The sequence below is a fragment of the Camelus dromedarius genome, chromosome 15, assembly GCF_036321535.1.
Source record: "Camelus dromedarius isolate mCamDro1 chromosome 15, mCamDro1.pat, whole genome shotgun sequence".
NCBI classification, from domain to species: domain Eukaryota; kingdom Metazoa; phylum Chordata; class Mammalia; order Artiodactyla; family Camelidae; genus Camelus; species Camelus dromedarius.
The window spans coordinates 8913174-8934212 of NC_087450.1; the positions used below are offsets into that span (position 1 = coordinate 8913174).

Consider the following 21039-nt stretch of genomic DNA (forward strand, 5'->3'; position numbering starts at 1 on the left):
CAGTTAATGCGTGGCAGTAAGGGAAGGACCCCAAGTCCGACTAACTTCGAGGCCCTACCCGTTTCCCTGTTGTCCTATCCTATCTTATATCTAAGAGATCTAAGAGCCAGGGAAGTCGAAAGCAGGAAAAGAGCTTTGTCTGAAGCTGCAGGACTGATGCGGGGGTGACACTGGGTGGGTAGTAAGTGTGTAACTGAATGATCCTGGACATGTGTGGGGTGGGATGGGGTGGGCTGGCTTACGGATGCTGAGAGGAGTGGGAGTCCAAGCGACAGCTAGTGCCTAGCACCAGACTTTTATACGTGGTGGAAGCTGGCAAGAGTGCAGCCTAGGGAAGATCGGTGCTTATGGAGAATAGCAAGCCTGGGGTTGGAAAGGTCGCAGGGGAGGGAAGGTGAGGGTTTGCAGTGTTCTACTGAAGCGTTTCTCCTCTCATAAACAGTGGGATGCTATCTGTAATGTGTAAATAATAACAACAATAGTAGTAATAATAACACAAGTATTAAATGTTCATTGTTGGAAAATAAACAGAAAAAAAACAAAAACATTCATGATCTAGCCTCTGAGTAAAACTTCTTGAAAGCTAACCTACCCTTGCCAACTACACATTCTCATCCCTCCTTCCCTGTAACTCCAATCAGGCTTGGGTCCCAAACTGCTTTTGTCATGGTCACCAAAATGATCTACATATTGCCAGAGGCTGTGTTCCCATCGCTTGTATGCCTTGGCTCACTCCACCTCTCAGGGATGTTGGGCACAGTTCACCAAATCCACCATCTGGACACACCTTCCTCTGTTTGAGCCGGGGATGCTCCACCCTCCTGGTTTCCCTCTAACCTCACTCTGCAGTCTTTGCAGCCCCCGTTTTCTCTGCTGGTAAATGCTGGAGTCTGCCAGGGCTGTCCTTCACCTCTTTTCTGATCTAGTTACACTCTCTCCCCGGCGTTCACTGCCAGCCCCATGACTTTTGTATCATTTACACGCTGATGACTCACAAATCTATAGCAAGTACCTCTCCTGGAGCTCTAGACTTATTCCTCCAACTACCACTTGTCATCTCATCTCCCACTGAAGTGACTGGCATCTCACACAACGTCCAAAGCTGAACTCAAGTTTTCTTCCCAAATGTATTCCTTCCACGGTTCTCAGCAAATTGCATCACCGTCCACCCTAAATCATCCTTGATTCCTTCCTACCACTCACCTTTATATCCAACCCATCAGCAATCAGTCAATTTGACCCAGAGAGTAGACCTTATGATCGGCTTCTCTCCATGTCCTTGGACACCTCCTAGCCAAGCCGCCAACAACTCAGCCAGAACCAATACTATATTGTCACACCCCAATACTATATTGTCACACCTTGCACCCTGCTTCCATTCATGCCTGACTCCTATAGTCAGTCACTTGTTCATTCAGGAGCCAAAGTGACCATTTAAAATATGAACCACTCTATGTCTCTCCCTGGCTCAAAGCCATTTAATGTCTTCCAATCTTAGAATAAATTTCAAATTCCTGACAAAGACCACTAAGTCTTTTACTAAGTCAAACTCTTTCTTACGCAAGGGCCTTCACTCTCCCTTCTTCCGCCTGGGATGTTCTTCATCAAGTCTGTGTCCAGCTGCCTCTTCCTCCATATTTCACCCAAAATATCACCTCCTCAGAGGACTTTTCCTGACCGGTTTATCTCAAGTAGTTCCCCAAGTCACTATCACATGACGCTGATTTCCTCTGGGTTTTCTGTGTATTCACTCTCTCCTCACTAGCCAGTGAGCTACGTTAAGAGGGCGGGATCTGCACCTATGTTGCTTCCTCATCTCCACAGCACCTGGGATGGTACCTGTCTCATTGTAGTCACCTACTGAATGTTGGTTGGTTATATGAATAGAAAAAAAAATCTTAGAGATAACCATTGTTCACATTTTGTATAACGATTTATGCACCCAGCATCTCTCACCAGATTGCAACAGTCTTATAACTGGGCTTCCCTCTTTAGATATAGGAACATTATAGATATGTAGGTTTAGCTCTCCAAAAGAGATTCTTAGAGAAGTGATATGCTCTAACTTGGTTTTTTAGGGCAATAATTGCCTTCTAAGTGGAGAGAAGGAGAGGAGGTCTGAGACCAGAGGCAGAGAGAGACTGAACCCAGAAGATAGGATCAGGGCCTGAGCCAAGGTGAGGGTGGGACAGAGAGTCAGGCTATACGTTTAGATGGTTTAAAGTCTGGGGTGGAATTGATGGCTTTGGCTAGGATGGATTTTATTTATTTACTTTTTGGTTAGGGGGTGATTAGACTTATTTACTTATTTTATTTTTAGAGGAGGTAATGGGGATTGAACCCAGGACCTTGTGCATGCTAAGCAGATGGCTTTGGCTAGGAGTGGTGGATCAAGAGAAGGATGCCCACTGCCTAGAAATACTTAGAAACCCAATAGTCCAGTGCTGCAAAACCCACTGGCCCCAGGCAGATGGGGCCAAGTGCAATGGGTCATGTCAGCTATGACCCTTTCTCCACATACTGATTTTAGAGCCTCTTCTCCACTCCCTTCTCTAGTCCCGTTTCCTGTGGGCCAGTTAATAATCACAAGATGCCTGAAGTGCACGTTATCTCTTAAGAAGCTCCCAACCCCAGGAAGTGGTTGGAGTAGTTATTGTTATAAGCCCCAATGTATACATGACAAACTAAAGGGGATTACTCACTCAAGGCAAGACTTGAATCTTTGACTTTTGGGACTCCAAACTCCATTTATTATTTATTGATTCTCAGATCTCTCTCTGTCTCTCTCTCTTTCACACACACACACACACACACACACACACAATTGTTGAAGAGTAATGAGACACCTGTGTAATTTACATCCCACAACCCCCAAAGAGAAATCAACCAGCAAATATTTATTAAACCCTTGCTGTGTTCAGGACTGTCTGCTCGGTACGGTGAAGAAATACAAAAGAAACACAAGATGTGGTCCTTGCCTCTGAGGGATTAGCTGTTTAATCAGAGGTATAAAACAATTATTACAGAATGGAAAAGTCTATCATGGAGAGCCAAACATGTGTATGTCTTTCCATGTGGTGGAATTTTGGAGGAGGAAGAGGCAGAGCTGCGGGCCAAAGTCAGCCAAGACGGCTCTGATGTATACAATGCCAGCTTTTACAAAAGACTGGCTCTTGCCTCACACAGAACTGACCTGAGCCTGACCATTAGGCTCCAGGGAGCTGTCCTGGGAAGAGGCCACTTTGCCAAAAGACCTTTACTTGCCAAGTATTTCTTTTTCTAATTAGGATTTATCAAGTTTGCAGCATGTTATTAGTGACGGGATTATGTACAGAATGCAAAGACTGAGAGTGGGCCTGCCCTGAATATGAATACTTAGGACTCCTTGCATCCTGTTTTCTTTAATATTGGGCCCTAACGGTCTGCGCAATCTCTTGTGTTTCATAGTTCAGTTATAATGTGTGAATTTGGGGGATTGGGTAAAAGAGGTGTTGAAATCAGTTAACACTGAAAAATGGGAGCCTCAGGGTACACCACAACCTCACTTTATCCATCAGATTTGGAAGCTGAACCCATTCAAGCTAGTTTAAGCAGAAAAGGAATTTACTGAAGAGTATTTAGTTCCTTTCAGGATCTTCAGGAAGGTCAGAGAATCAAGCTCAGAGGAGCTTAGATCAAGCATCATACCCAAGTTTTACCATCAGACTCCACTGATGAAGATGCTATTGCTATGGCCACTGGGCACAGGCATCTCTGCCCAAATCCTGGTCCTGGGCACAGGATTTTATAGCCAAAACATGCCACAGCCACCTTTGACTATTGGATATCTGTCTTTCAGCATCCTTGCTGGGAGGAATTCTGCGATGCACCTCCTTCTTTATCTTATTTGCTTCCAAACTGACATCTTACAGCTGGTTGCCAGAGCCTGGGCCACATGCTTATGCCCTAGTTGCAAGGGAAGTTGAGGGAAACAGGCCCACGGAGTCGGGAGTCCTAGCTTAGTGAAGTCCCTTGTCTCCTCAGGCAAGAGAAACAAAAACAGAAATAAACAAATGGGACTACATCAAACTAAAAAGCTTTTGTGCAGTGAAGGAAACTATCAACAAAACAAAAAGGCCACCTACTGAATGGGAAGAGATATTGGCAAATGATGTATCTGATAAGGGGTTAATGTACAAAAGATACACGAAACTCATACAACTCAACAGCAAAAAAGAAAAAAAAAATCCCACTGTCTTCTTGATGATGGCTATTTTGACAAGTGTGAAGTGATATCTCACTGTGGTTTTGATTTGCATTTCCTTTATGATTAGTGAGATTAAGCATCTTTCCATGTGCCTGTTGGCCATCTGTATGTCTTCTTTGGAAAAATATCTATTCAGGTCCTCTGCCCAGAATGGCTATCATCAAAATGACAACAAATAAGTATTGGTGAAGATGTGAGAAAAGGGAACCCCCACTTCCCGTGCACTGTTGGTGGGAGTGTTAATTGACGCAGCCACTATGAGAAACAGTATGGAGGTTCCCCCCAAAATTAAAAATAGAACTATTATATGGTCCACCAATTCCATTTCTGGATATTTTCCAAAGAGAACAAAAGCATTAATTCAGAAAGATGTAGGCATCCTTATGTTCTTTGCAGCATTATTTACAATAGCCAAGTTATGGAAGCAACCTAAATGCCCATCCATAGATGAATGGATAAATAAGATATATATATATATATACACATATATACAATGAAATATGTATTACTCAGCTATTAGACAGAAAAATCTTGCCATTTGCAACAACATGGATGGTCCTAGAGGGTATTATGCTAAGTGAAATAAGTCAGACAGAGAAAGACAAATACCTTATGATTTCACTTATATGTGGAATCTAGGAAACAAACAAACAAAAATGAACAGTAAAAATAAGACATCTGTACTCTTTGGGAACGAGAAAGTAGTCAGTGAGCCAAATGACACCAAGAAAACTAACTATGAATGAACTGCCCTGGCTGGATGATTCACTCTCTCCGCACACATTCTGTAACCCAGTGCCTGTTCACAGATGTATTCAGTGTCACGGTCAGGGAGGAAAAGGCCACTATGAAATATTGCCAGGAGGCGTCCCTCCATTGCCATCCTAAATGTGAGGGCTATAATGTGTGGTCCCTCATCCTGATGGCCATAGGGCTAAATATACCCCAGACAGCTTGCCTGAGAAGAGCATGGGTGCCGTGCTGAGGCTGCCATGGGAACACTGTGTGGTCTTGGGCCTTTCTGAGCCCCAGTTTCCTCATCTGCAAAGTGGAGCTCATGAGGTGGAATATGCAAAGACTTCAGTTCATGGTGGATCCTGAATACCAGTGTCCTAATCACATCACTCATAATATCAAGTTTTCTGTATAATAAGAATTCAGTGATTAAAGAAAATTCCAGGTGTCAGGAACAGCAAATGCAGAATCTTCGGGACATGGGAAAGATTGGTTTGTTCCAAATGGTATGCAGTCTTCTGGTCTAGAGGGCAGATTTCAGTGGAGAATGGCAGGAGGGAAGCTGGGCCAGTGGGCAGGGAGGGCTCAGCTAAAAGGGAAGTCATCGAATCCCATCAGCGCTCAAAAGCACAGCGCCTGGGCTGGAAGCTACACAGAGGACAGATTGGTGGGAAGTGAGGCCAGAGTCCTGGGAAAAAGACGCTGAGGGCCAGTACTGGGCTTACAGCAGATGGACAGAGAAGTGAAAATTAGTGAGGAAAGTAGGAGATAACCCAAGCAGGACGTGATAAACGACTGACTGTAAGGGGTAGGGACGGGGAAGTCTCCGTGACAGTGGTGCTCACCCTTAGCTGCTCTTTGAAAGAGTGGTCTTACTGTAGAAAGAGCTTCTTCAAATTAATAAGAAAAAGAAATCAAAAACCCTTGGGTAAAGGATACAAACAAAGAGTTCATAGGAAAGAAACAAATGACTCTGATATATGAAAAGACGACTGTCATCGCTCAGAATAGTGAAAATGCAAATTTAAAATATACTGACCTACAATTTTTCACCCATCAGTTTGGCAGAAGTTAAATCATGATAACATACCTTCCCACGGGGAAAGAGGTACCCTTTCTTCCAGCACACTGTTGATGGGAGAACAGAGCCTTCTTCAGGTCAATTTGACCCTCTCCCTCACTTAAAAGTACACCTGCTCGTTGACCCTGATACCCCATTCTTCTTACAGGTTTACCTGCACATGCCGTGGAAGTTTGTTCACTGGGGCGTAATTTGTCATTGTAAGGGTGAGATCAACCTAAATCGTATCATTTGTGGACTGGTTAGGTAAGTTAAAGCCCATTCATACAATGGGATTACTTAGTCATCATATATTAAAAAAACAAACAGACTATTAATAAGGAATGATCTATAAGATACAGTTCAGTCAAAAACGTAAGATCTAGAGCAGTGTGCATACAAAGTTATCATCAGCGTATAAAAAGGAACGGAAAATAAGCTTAACCTGGGTAGTATAGTCATAAACTTTCTTCTAAGTAGAGGACCTGGGTGACTGGGAGACAGGAGTAGGAGAGAGACTTTATTGGGTAGTCTTTTGTACCAAGTACAAATATTTCCTATTTACCAAAAAATGGAATTGAATTAAGAAAAGAACCTACTAATTTAAAGGCAACACAATAGAGTGGAAAGAACTTGGGGTTAGATACCTGAATCCGCCAAAAATGAAGTTTTAAGTTCAAATAAAAAGATGCCCAGGCCACACACCAGTCCAGTTACATCAGAATCTTGGGTGAGAGGGAAGTGGGGAGCAGAGAACTCAAATCGATATTTTTTGAAGCTTCTCAGTGGTTCCCATGTGCAGTCAATGGTAAAAACCAAGTGGTAGCTACTCTGGGTGTTTTGGCCTTCGTGCTTGGAGGATCAGCTGAGCCCCTGTCAGTCTTAGCAACTAAATCTGACTTTTCCACCCGCTAAGCACCAGCTTGATCCCTATGTACTTCTCTGATCTGTTCCTGGCGCAGAAGCATTTGGTCCTTATCTTTGTAAGCTGCTCATCCCTGCCCTCTAGGCAGCAGGGAACTCATTGATCTTCTTATGAACTTGACAAAAACCCAAGTAAAGTTCCTAACCTCTTGTCACTTCTATGACGGGCAATGTATTATTTTTAATTAAGAAGGCAATTGTCCCAGCAGGAATGAGTAAGGACCATACCTCTTTCTGTGCCACTCTTTCCCAGTGACTTCGGATGATTACAAGTGCAAGAAACAGAACACTCTGGCTCCAGCAATAAAGATACTTGTTGTTTTCAAATAAAAAGCTGCCTGGTGGTGGGCTGGGCTCCAGGCTGGGTAACTCAGGACTCTGCACCCACTTCTCTGAGAATTTCTTCACCCTGACTCACTCCCTGAACGGGTTTCCTCTGCATGCTGGTAGCAAGGTAGCAGCAACGTGTCCAGATTTCATCCGCAAACTGCAAGACACAGAGAAAGATGAAGGAATGGTCTCCTCCTGAGTCTCTTTCTTTTAAGGAAAAAAAAAATATATCCTGAAACTCCCAGCTCCCTTAATCTCATTAGTCAAATTGCCACATACCCATTCTAAACCCAGTTATCTTGAAAAAAGAATAAGATTATCACTGGTGGGTTACACCAGTGGTTCTCTAGTGGGGAGTGATCTGTTTTCGGGAAAAGAAGGAATGTGGTATTCAACCAACAGTATCGCCTACGTTACTGCTTCAAAGATCCTGGGGTCCAGCATCTGCCTCCAGCAGAGGAATCCTGACAGGGAATTTATAGATTGATGGCCTAATCACAACAGATGACATAGATCTACAGTCCCAGAACCCAGTGTGGCTAACATTCATGAGGTCAACATTTGTGAATTAATACTTATGTTTCTGCAGAACTAGAAGGCTGGCACTCCAAAAGGCCACAGAACACTTGCTCATTGGTCAATCCAAGAACATTAAAACTTTGTTTCAGTCTTATCAGAGAGGACAGTGTGATGTCACTCTTGTTAGGATTTTTAACCAACAGGGAAAATGTGGGGTTGGCTGCTCCCACTTGCAACACGGGTTGGTGTCTCAAGGAGACATGGGAGTTCAGGGAGTCAAGATTAAAGTGTCAGCTAAAACATCCAGAACAATACATCCCCGTTCTTTGGTTTTTAGCTGAGACAGTTATTTATCCAATATCTCTTTGGCCTGAAAACATTAATTACAAAGACCAACATTTTAGGGTTGACATGTCATCCTAGGAACTGTGTATGTCTGTGTAGATTTCTGGTTACAAAGTCTCCGGAAATATCTTGAGAACTAACTCATGTCCACAGAGCAGGCCCAAACTTCCAGCGTCATCAGGTCTCAGCCACCCCCAGTGAAAGGCAGCTGGTTTCCATGCCAACATGGCTTTGTCCCTGAGTTCTGTTCTAAAACAAAGTTTTGTTAAACTTAAAACTTAATTCACCCTGTGGCTCACATCCCTATAAGTTATAGTTACTATCTGTTGTAATCATTAGTTCTAGCCACCAAATATTCCTAGTTCTCCAAGTTCATGGTAGGATTTTATAACCCTGTTCCTTTGAATTTAGATGTGGTCATGTGACTTGCTTTGGTCAATGAAAATGCCAGCAAGGAGACACAAAAAATTGAGCATAGGCTATCGTGGAAGGACAGAGACAGCCTCTGTCAACCTGGATCGCTAAGTGAAGATGACATGGAGCAGAGTCTCCATCAACCTGTAATGTTGGGGCTGTTTGTTACAGCAGTATAACCTACTTTATCCTAACTGATACAGTTCCCAAAATCTTGGCTCCCCTTCAGTCATTCATTTCCTCCTACATCTTCTCCCTGTATTGCCCCAAGCTTGCTCTCCTCTGTCTGATTTCCTACCTCACTTTCCTTATCCCCAAATCTACAGCATGCCTTCTGGAGCCCCAGTTTTGTGCCAGAGAAATTCTCCTAGATCCTTAGCTTCTCCACAAAATGTGTCCTTTACCTCTGGACCTTACCTGCACCCTGGCTCTCCTCTAAAGTCTTCTCATCTCACACACCTCAGAACTGAGGGTTGGGAGGTGAGATTGGTACTCCCAATGCCAGTGCTGGTTCTGTCCTTGAGTACAAGTTCCACTCCTTTAAGATTCATGGCCTCCAAATGGTCACCCCAGGGCTTTCCTCATTTTACTGACATCCTGCTCAGATGTCTTGGGCACCTGGATCATAGTCTCCCTGTCTTATCCAAGTCTTGCAGAATCCTGGGAGACTTCAGTGGTCCTGTGGACAACTACTTAACACCACGGTCTCATAGCTTCTGGACCTGTCCAAATCCATCCACCTCCACCCTCTTTGTATTCTGGCCACTCTGTCTGAGGCTACATCCTAAACCTTGTCACCACTCAGGACTGTTTCCCTCATGCAGTCAAAGCTGTGTGTGACCACCATGGAGGAACAATGAAATGCCTCAGGAAACAGAGCTGCACTGGATCCTAGACAATCTTCCTCTTCCCAAACTATGTCCTAGAGCAGAGGCTGTCAAATTTTAATGATTCCTTCTAATCACCTGGGAATTTTGTTAAAAGGCAGACTCTGATTAAGCAGATCTGGACTGAGACCTGAGATTCTGTACATCTAACAGTCTCCCAGGTGACAGCCGTGCCGCCGGACCATGGACCTTCCTTTAAGTCACGAGGAGCAAAGTGACCATGGGACCTGGCTGCCCTGTGCTTTCTAGTCTTCCTATGAGAAGAGCTCACCATTGCTTGGACTTCTAATCAATCCCTGCGTAACCTACCCGACAAGTGGAGACCTGTCTCAAGAAATCCAGTGAACTGTGGGTTCTGCCTGGAGTTTGGGATTTTGACTTTTAAGTTTTTAAAGAGTCTCAGACGTAAATGATTCACTCTTCTTCAATGCATAACACACTCTCATCAGCCTATGAAAGGTCCTTCCTCTTGTAGTTTATTTCTTTTCATTTTCATTTTTTAAAAACTCTTCCACCCTGATACCTGTTGCTTTTCCCTCCCCAGCCCTTGTTATAGGCCAGCATGCTACAGTCTGTTCAATATAGGTCCTTAAATATGCACTCATTCAACCTTGTAAAATTAACTGTGTATACTTATGTTTTTAAATTATGTAAATGATGTGCAATTTACAAGGAAAAAAACATAAGACATTCTTATGAGGTCTTGAGGGCTTCATGTCCCCCTTATTTATACAGAAAAGAATGCACCCCTCATTATTTGAACCAGCCCCCGGAGAGTCTCTGTTTCTTGCCACTAAAATTACGTAAGGAACACACTACCTCATGTGATCATTGTGAGCTTAACTGAGAGAGGGATGTGGTGTCTAGATGTCCTCAGTCCATTGCTCCATAAGTGTCAGAAGCTCTTCTGTTGTAGTTGGCAAAGTGCAGGATGGTGAGTGACTTAGTTCAGGATTGAGAATTCAGTCTCCACGTGGCCCAGTTAGCTATGCTAGATACCAACAGCATCCCTAACACTAACCTAAAATGGTGCTGTAACCTCTTTGACATAATGGCAGAAGTTTAAATCAGGATGAGATAGAGTAAAAAGCCCAGAAACAGAACCAGAGACACACAGGGCTTTAGTATATGCTAAAGGGTGGTTTTCCAAGCCAGTGAGGAAAAGATGGATTAACTAATAAAAAGTGTTGAAATATTAGGGTGACCATCAGTAAAGAAAAATTAATTTGGATTCTTATCTTATGGCTTACAGCAAAATAAATTCAAGACAAAGCAAATATTTATATGTTAAAAAATTAATTATTAGAAAAAATCATGGGAAAAGTTTTGCAATAACCTCCAATTAAAGTTTGTCTAAGCACTATACAAAAACCCAGATGCCTTAAAAGAAAGATGAATTTAGCTACATTAAATTTTTTAATTCCTAAAGACAAACCTATCATAAATACACTTCCTTAAAATATAAACAACTTATACAAATCAATAAGAAAAAACACTGTCTCATTTGAAAAAGTGGACAACATGGAGAGTTCACAGAAAAGAAAGTATAATTGCTCTAAACATACAAGAATATGCTTGAAATCACTTGTGATTTAAAAATGCAAATTAGAATAATAATGACAATGCATTTTTCAGCTCATAGATTGACAATTTTGAACGATTTTAGAAACTACTAACAAAGGTTTATGGAAACAGGCAGTCTTGTAAATGACTCAAGGGGGCAATTTAACAACCTGTCAAATTTAAAATGGACATATCTTTTGACTTTCGGAATGTATTCACAAGTATACTTGAATATGTGTGAAATTACATGTCATTTTATTAATGCCAATTATGATTTGTCTAAATAATGGAGTACTATATGCAGCTATAAAAAGTTGTAAATCTTTTGGACTATTGATGCAGAACATATTGTTTAGAGGACAGAGAAAGTTGGACAACAACGTGGAAGTGGGGAGGAGGGGAAAGCAAGTGAAAATATATGCATATTTGTAAGCACAGAGATCTCCAGCAGGTTATGCAAGAAACTTACAAAGAGGATGTGGGGACAGTGTGGGCAAGGGAGGGAGACAACATTTTGTGTTATCCTTTTCTGACACGATGAATTTTACAGTATGTGCAATCATTACAAAATGTAATAAAATGTAATAATAAATACATACAGCAAATGCTACCAGTTTTTCCAGCAGAAACTTTTGACACCTATTGAGTTATGGTTCTAATTGCTATTGACAAACCAAAAAGGAAGTTTAGAAAGGAAGTAGAAAGAGACTCTAGGGAGGACCTGTTTTTATTCTGGGGGTTGGTTTTTCTAGGCATCTGGTGATGAAGTAACGCCTGTTTTCTCAAACCACAAGATTATGAGGAATGGCTATAGTGTAGTCTCAAAGAGTGGGTGGCGGGTGGCAAAGATCCATCACTCACTGATCCATGAGAGCCAGTGCTGGTCGGTGGGGCTGGCAGGCAGTAGGGGCTCACTAGGGGCAAACCCAGAGAGAAAGACCGAAGCACTGGGGCTGTTGATTCAACACTCAGAGCCCAAGGCCAGGGCCAGAATGCCTGAGACCCCTCTGGAACACAGGGATCAAAAAAAAAAAAAAAAAAAAAAGTGCAAAGAGCTCAGCCTCTGGGCATGCAGAAAAACAAACAAGCAGCCGAGGCAGAAAGTAGCAGCTTGAAAGAGCAAAGAATATCAGGGCAGGCAATGAGGTGTGAGAGGTGGAAGGAAGGCCGAGGGTCACTATGGCTGAGGCGGAGAACACTCATCTCCCTTCATTTTGTGTCGGGGCGATCATCTCAAGAGATAAGGTCAAGCACTGTGCAGCCTGAGTTCACATTCAGGGTAATAATGGTGCGTTAATGTTTAACCCCACTTAGAGGATAATCAGCACACAGTTCTGAGAGCCTTGACAGATGGGACTCTCAGGGAAGCACCCAGCGTGGCGCTCCCCGGGGCTTCAAGTTTTCTCTGTATTGGTACCATCCATCCATCATTACTCAGCCTGTCAGACTCGGTTCCCTTTGCCCTGAAGGCTTTCATTCATTCATTCCTTTCTTCATTCATTGATTCAACAGGAATTTACTGAGTAGCTATTATACCAAGCACTGTATTAAGCCCGGAGACAAAGCGGTTAACATGACAAATACGATTTCTACCTTCAGGGAGCTTACAATCTAGAGAAAATACAGACAGTTAAAAACTAAAAACACAAATAAATATATAATCCAAATTATGCCGCATGCTATGAGGGAAGAATGCGATGCCCTGAGAGCCAGAAGCTGCAGCCTATTTGGGATTGTGTGGTCAGGAAAGAGGGCAGCCAGGATGCTCAAGTGGGCACTGCACAATGCGCACGGCATCCCCAGATGCCAGCCAGACAGAGTGGGGCCAAAAAGCCTCCCAGGAGAGGGACCAGCATGCTCAAAGCCCCCAGAGTGAGAAACATTTGGGCAAGGACAAGCCACTAGGGGCAGCATGGAGGAAGGGGTGTGAAATGAGGCAGATTCATGGAGCATTTAGAGGGCTATGACAGGACGGTGGGATTTTTATTCTAAGTTCTAAATAGTACTAAGTAGGGGAGTGACACGGTTCAATGTGTAAATATTTTTATAAGCCCCTCTGGCTACTGTTTGGAGCATGAATTGGAAGAGAGCAGAAGAAGGAGTTGGTAACCAGTTAGGAGGCCACTGCGTCAATCAGACAAAAGACAGAGGATGTAGCAAAGAATGATGGTGGCAGAGAGAAAGGAAAGTGTAGAGTCAAGACACATTTGGAGATAGAACTCACAGCACTTTCTGGTAGATTGGATGTAAAAGGTGAAAAATGACTCCAAGTTTCTGGCTTAAGCAAACAGGTAGTACCTTTTATTGAGGAGAATATGGGGAAGAATGGCTTTAAGTAGGTAGATCCAGAGAGTCCTGCTGGACAAGCTAAGTTGAAACATTTGCAATAATCTAAGTGGCGATGACAAGTAGACAGCTGGTTCTAAGAGCTGTTTTTTTTTTGTTTCGTATCAGAGATCTGGCTGGAGATAAAACATGGGAATTGTCAGCATAACGTTGTATTTCAAGTCATGGGGTACCAGTCAAACAGGATCCACTCAGTTTACTAATCCAGTAATAGAACATCGTGTCAAGAGACCTTTTAATGGGAAATTTCCTGAAGATGGGAAAGAATGATGATTAAGGTTATAACCTGAAATAAAATTCTATCTACTTTACTAGAAAAAAAATAAAATAGAAAATAAAGTCATGGGAAAGGAAGACTCCCTAGTGAGGCAGAGAAGCTTTAAAAGTTTCTAATGTGTTTGAAATTTTTCAGTCTCCCATACATTGCTGGCCATGTCGCATAAACTTCTGGAGCATCTGGGAGCGAGTCTCCACCTTTCTATTTAGCAGACAGACAGTGAAACTGGCTTCTTTTCTTACCAATCGATGTTTGACCGACTTGGTATGTATGTATGTATATTTTTTTAAATTTTTTAAAATTTTCTTAACTGTACCAAAGGCAAAGGCGTGTCCTAGCTTCATTAAAGGGCACGCGCCACAGTCAATATAAAAACACAAAAAATCCCACCAGTTTAATAATAAAAAAACCCCAAAAGTGGAAAACCGAGGGGACAGGGAAGAGGGCCCTGGGCCAGGGGCACGGGGAGCCCTGCTCATGGCACCGGGCCTGGCTGTATTGCTGTTGCTACGAGGCCGGGGTCGCGATTGTCCTGTGGGCGCCACCGTTGTTCATCTGGGTGGAGGGCCCTTACTTCTTCTGGGGTGTGCTCAGCTTCTGCATGCCCCGGACCTTGTCCAGCACGCCAGAGATGAAGGCCTCAGTGGGTTTATAACAGTCAACCAGCAGCTCCTTGACCCTGGCAGCCCGAGTACCATCGCCCTCCATGTCCAGGAGTTCGTCCTTATCAATCTCCAGCTCTGGGGTCGCACTTGACCGGGACCTTCCCCTGGCGCCTCACTGGGCCCTCGTCGTCCTCGCCGCCCAGGCCTTCGCCTGCAGCCCCAGGGGGGCTCCGAAAGTAGACGCGGGGCCCTGGGCCGCCACTGCCCGGCCCGGGGGCAGGGGCTGCCAACGCCGCACCCGACAGGGGGCCGCTGTCCGCCTAGGCGGCCGCCGGGGCCCCGCGCGCGCGCGCGCGCGTCGAGCCCTCCCTGCGCCGCCGCCTGCGGGACGCCCGCCGGCTGGCACCGGGCCGCTGGCTCCGCGGGAGGGCGGCGGCGGCGGCGGCGGCGGCGGCGGCGGCGGGGGCGCCCGGGGGCAGCTGCTGCACGCGGAGCCCCAGGGCCCAGCCTGGCCGCACCCCGCCCCTCCCCGCCGATCCGCCGGCCCTTTGTTCCCCACGGCCACCGCCCGAGCCCACGAGCCCACTTGGTATTTATGATGTCCTGGGCTGGAGTCTCAGCTCGTTCGCTCGCTGGCTCTCTCTCGCTCTCATGTGAAAATCCTTGATTTATTCTCTACTTCTTTACCTGATTCTGGGTCTATTCACACTTTGATTAAAAGGCCTTTTAATCAGTTAGGGCCTAATAATGCTTTTCTTTAAGATTTAAAAGATAGATCAGGAACAGAGATGAGGACACAAGAGAATGTGACGGCATGAAGGATCTATTTATTCTTCTTAAGTCTTCAGTTTGTCTGGGTTCTGATGGATCCAGGGCTTGGGTAACCAGCAGGCCTCAAAGAGAACTCAAACCTGCTAGCTTTGCGTACCAGGGGGTCTGCCAGTGTCTCTCTGTGGATCTGACATTTATATTCAATAGAGAGGGTTTGGTTGGGCTTGTTTGGCCCATCCAGTGTAGGTCTCTTTCACTAAGCTAAGTTTTTCTTCAAACCATCTCACAATGAATTGAGCTCCATAATGTCCAATCTATATGTAGTTGCCTTTGGGATAGATAATGATCCTTGATTCAGTCAGCCATCCTACCGGAAACAAGGTGAGTTTCATTCAACGTACAGGCGACCGCAGCAAGATGCAGCTTCCACTCCAGCCCTCTAGTCTCAGAAAGGGCTGAGGACTGGCTTGATGGAACTGCAGTTCCTAGTCCCATCTTCAGGGCTGTTGCTAATAACTCATCTGCATCTGAAGATGCCAGAGTGTGAATCTCCATTCCACTGAGATTTTAAGATGACCAGACTGGTGGCATATAGAAGGATGTTCACAATGTGGAAACTTAATCTCTTCCACTGCCTCAGAAAAATCTTCCATCGGGGTGTACTGCTCCTCTGTTTTACAACTCCTATCTGCAAAGCTTTATATGCATTTTATTTCTCTCAAACTTGAGAAAATTCTTTAGGAACGTTTCTCAACATTCCTTATACATCTCTTAGGTTCAGCATTTGGGTCCAAGTAAATAAAACTGATTCAGTTTCACGCAATTTCAAGCTGACAAAGAACCTGAGAGCTTTGAGGTAAAACACTCAAAGTAGCTTGAAGACCTGATCAGTGAAGGTTCATTAAACTAATCATTATAGACAAGTTGAACTTCCCTTTAGGTGAGAACTTCAGATCCATAGTGGTCAGATCTTTGAGACATTTTTTAAAATGCCGGTGTAATAGAAGGTTTGACCTTTTAGGTCAACTGGAAAAGTCACCTGTGTATTATAGGTCTGATGGAAGAAAGAAACAGGGAGCAAAGGAAATTAAATCACCCACCTAGCTGATCATTTATCAGAGCTTTGTCACCTTAGGAGACGATTCTCCAGTTCTCAGGCATTTCTGCATATCTTGGGATCAGAGCTCTACCTGCTTTTATTCCAGACTATCTTTTTCAAGGCTGTCTGTATAGGAAACAGCCTTGGAAGGCAGAGATAGTGTCTTCCTCCACAGCGTGAGATAAATTTGTTTCCTCTCCAGTGTAATACAGATAGCGTCTCCCTAAAGGGGACCCTCGTACACTGTTGGTGGGAATGTAAATTGGTGCAGCCACTATGGAAAACAGTACGGAGGTTCCTCAAAAATCTAAAACTAGAGTTACCATATGACCCAGAAATCCCACTTCTGGATATATATCCAGAAAAAAACAAAACTCTAATTTGAAAAGATAGGTACACCCCCATGTTTATAGCAGCACTATTTGCAATAGCCAAGACATGGAAACAACCCAAGTGCTCATCAACAGATGACTGGCTTAAGAAGATGTGTGTGTGGTGTGTATACAATAGAATATTACTCAGCCATAAAAAAGAATGAAATATTGTCATTTGCAGCAACATGAATGGACCTAGAGAATTTTATACTTGTGAAGCAAGTCAGACAAAGACAAAACCTATATAATATCACTTATATGTGAGATCTAAAAATAATACAAATGAATCTATATACAAAACAGAAACAGACTCACAGACAGAAAACAAACTTATGATTACCAAAGGGGAAAGGGAAGGAGGGAGGGACAAAAAAGGGATATGGATTAACAGATAACAAACTACTACATATAAAATAGATAAACAACAAGGATATATTGTGCAGCACAGGGAATTATATTCAATATCTTGCAATAACCTATAATGGAATATAATCTGAAAATAAATAACTGAATCACTTTGCTGTACTCCTGAAACTAACACAGTATTGTAAATCAACTATACTTCGATTTAAAAAAATTTTTTAAAAGATAGTGTCTCCCTTCAGGACAAAGTTCAGGTAGGCTTACTATCCACTATAAAAGATATGGGTTCCTTAAACCTGGGGTTCCTCTCTTGTAATGTCACCCACTACATGTGCAGACATTACTTGGCTCCTTCATGTCACCCCGTGGAAACGGTTTTGATGAACTAACGCAAAAATGATGTTACCCTGGTTATGGCTACTGCTGTGAGTAATAAACTGTCCTTTGTCTCGGGCCCAGGAGTCTCGTGTCTTCTGCCAGCATCCACAAGGCAGTCTTGTTAGCTTTCAAGTCGGGTAAAATCTCAAACCCTACACAATTCTTGACTGGTGGGCACCTGTATAGGTAATTTTAGCACAAGACCTAACAACAGTGTTAGCAATATCAAGAACCAAGTTAAGTCCTTCAAATAAAATTCCCTTGACAGCCCAGATGGAGTTATTTTATTCTTCAGATTGTCAGACTGCATGAACAAATATATAGTATCGCATTTGACCTGAGACTCTAAATTCAAAAGCTTCTTTCAGAAGTTATTCCAAAAAGTCCTGGCACTGAACAAAGTTAGGGGGACAGGAAGTAATGATCCTCTGTAAAAGTGGCCATGCATTTGGACCACACGTTTTTAAGTTCTCCTCCCAGAGGGCAGCCAAGAACCTCACCCCACCACCACACCAAGAGTTCTCCTTCCTCCCTCCTGATCCTCTTGCCTTCTGATCCGGATCCTACATGGCCATCAGAGTTTACAACTTTCTGGGATCCTCAGCACCTTCATCAGGGTCTTTCAAACCAGGCAAAGCTCCATAATCATCCAATGAATTGACATCTTTAATAGAGAAGTACTGACCTCTCCCAGAGGAAGAAGGAAATTCTGCCTCTCTAGGGAACCTGAATACATCAGTTGTGGGTATAGAAGTGAAGGCAGCAGTTGGCAGGGTTCATCCAGAGTTAGTTGGCGACTGGCAAGGCAGTTGCTGCAAAAGGGCAAGGAGAAGGGAGTTGAAAGTTTGGGCATGAGAGTGAGTGACTGAAATAATGGGTTGTGGAAGCTTCAGCTGGGTGGGACGGACAAAGGAGTCAACCAGAAGAAAGTCGATGGATGGTGAGAAAACAGAGGGATGACAGGATCCGAGGTCTCAGTGAGACTGCAGGAACACGTGCAGATGCAGGTGTAAGGTCAGATGGTGGCATCTGACGTGCCGAGTGGGTGTAAGATTTCAGAGATTGTGCTGATTCTGATCACGGTCCAGATGTGGTCGTAGACGTGGATAAGTGAAGAAAAGTGTAGCACCTTCTATCAGTCAGGGTTCATCAGAGAAACAACCAATAGTATGTGGGTGTGTGTGCAGAGAAGGACTTACTTTAAGGAATTGGCTCAGTCATGAGGACTGGCAAATTTGAAATCTGCAGGACCAGCCAGCAGGCTGGAGACCCAGGGAAGAGGTGATGTTACATTCCATCATAGTCCCTATGCATTTTTCAAATTTTTACTATTATAAGAAGTTTGGTAATAAACATCCTTGTCTAAAATCGGATCCTTTTTTCTAAGTATTCTATGTGTATACCACTTTGTATGTTAAGATAATACACTGTCTTTTTCCAGAATGTGTATGTCTGGACTGTGGATCCACCAAATGAACGTTGAAATTGCAGAGCATGACACCATGTGGAGAGGAAGCCTCTGGGCCATGAACCTAAATCTACTTTAAATCCAGACAGAAGATGGATCCGCCTCATGGTTGAAGTTGTCCAGGATGACACAGAACTTGGGCTGGGCATAAACACCATGATCTGGGTCCCTAGAAGCTCAAGGACCAGGAAGAAGCTCACAGAGCACACCGGTGAGACAGGCTGCTTCTGTCCCAAAGGAGAAAGGGTTTTAGAAGAGGGTGGAGGAAAATGTTTGGGGAAGGGCAACACGATGCCGGAAGAATTCTGCCGAGCTGCCCCCAAGCCATAGATGGAGCTGGTGAATGAACGGCCTAGTGCTCTCCAGGGAGAACTGGGTTTGAAAAAGGCAGGGAAAGCTTTGTTTGTTTTTGTTTGCTTGTTTGTTTTTATTTATTTTTAAAGAGATGCAGGCTAGAAGGAGGTGTGTTTACTGGAACCACTGGTTCCAAAGACTTGCAGCTTGGTGGGATTAGCTGGGCTCAGTTCCAGAAGGAAATCTTATATTGCCAAAGTTTTTATCTTTCTAAAATTCAACTGCCAGTACCTTTGCATGGCTCACAAGGCCCCCTCAAGTCAGTCTCCCATCTTTTCGCTCCAGCCTTTAGCTCTTAGCACTGCCCAGCTAGCCCTTTCCAGGGCAGCCGGGGGGGGGGGGGGGGGTGGCTTTTCCAAACAAGCCAGTGCCTCCCTGCAGGCTTGGCTTGTCTCTTATCATTCCTTTCCTAGAATACCCTTCACTCTCTCTGCCAGGTACGAATCCACTGATGTAGCTACTAAATGGACTCTCCTGAAAATAAACAAATAAGCCCTGATTTGTAATACTCGCCAATTTCTGTGATGTAAATATTCCCATTATGGCTGATTTCTGGTTATCAACATGAGGTCACTGAATAGGAAGTTGAAATGAGACAGTTTCCTCTCGGGAGCCAGAACCAACAGCTCCAACACACCACTGTCTCCCAGGAGATCATCATTACATAAAATGAAAATACAAGCTACAGCCATACATAAAATATAGTGGAAAGCTAGATCCTAAAGGATCAGCAGTGTTAGCTCCTGGCAGCAGAAGCAAGGATGATTTTATTCTTCTTTTTACTGTCCCCGTAGTGAGTCAAAGAATGCATCCCCACCCGCCACCCAATTTCATTCATGTCCACTCAGAACCTCAGAAAGTGACGTTATTTGTAAAAAGCATAATTAGTTAAGGATCTCAAGATGAACTAATCCTGGACTGGTGTCCCTCTAGGAAGAGAAGACAAAGACACAGAGTAGGAGGTGAAGTGAAGATGGCAGTGAAGACGGGACTGGCGTGTCTACAAGCCAAGGAAGGTCTAGGATTGATGGCAACTAGGAAGCCAGGAGAAGCCAGGAGAGGCATCAGCTTGTTTCTCCCTCAGAGACTCCAGCAGAAATCAACCTGCCGACACCTTGATTTTGGACTTCTGGCCTCCTGAGCTCCAAGAGAATACATTCCTGTCGCCCTAGGCCACCCAGTGTGTGACCATTTGTTAGAGCAGCCCTAGGAAACTGACACAGTCCCATCTTTTAATTTTTCTGTGTTGATTATATGTTACTATATCCTTTAACTTAAATGAAAGCTTGATGTCTCTCTGTTAAATATTATATTCTTGTCTGTCTTTCTAGCCTCACCTCCTCTGCCTGCCCCCTCAGAACTTACCCTTCTCTGACAGCGGACCATCTTGCAGATTCACTGGCAAGCCATGTCTTTACATAGTCTGCCCCGTAGGACGGGTCTCGGGCACATGATTGGCGCAGTCACACAAGGCTCCCCACTCAGAGGGCTCCATGGTTGCTGCCTTGAAATTCTTAATAATTGTGTCTTTGAACTTGTAAGTCCACTGGGGTCATGGAGCATGCGCAGGGGCTCACAGCCTTGGCTCATGTGTGATCCCACCTCCACCCCTTCCCTGGGATGAGTTCTTGGCCGTCTGCTCCTTGCCCTGGAGCCCAGTATCCCCCTCCCCACTGCATGACAGCAGCTGCCTTCTGCTGGGGTGACAGCTGGGTCATTCCTCCATTGCCCTCCAGCCCCAGCCAGGGCCTGGGTGCATGAGTCGGGAGGGTCAGGGTGGGGCGTGCTCCCTGGAGGACGGTGGCAACCATCCCTGCCCTGGGCTGGCAGTGCTCTGGTGATGATTTTTAGCAGGTGACTCAGTGGGGGCCCCTTTCCCACTCCCGACACAGGTTCTGAGTATGTCCTTGCAAAGAGGTTGCAATCTTTTGGGATCAACCCTCAGACATGAATTGGGGCAGTGAGCCCATGGGAAGAAGAG

At 44.3% G+C, this 21039-nt stretch overlaps 1 pseudogene; it reads right to left on the reverse strand.

Annotated features, from left to right (window-relative positions):
- Positions 1-14089: 14089 nt before the first annotated feature.
- Positions 14090-20444, reverse strand: LOC116157389 (protein phosphatase 1 regulatory subunit 14B-like; annotated as a pseudogene).
- Positions 20445-21039: the final 595 nt, after the last annotated feature.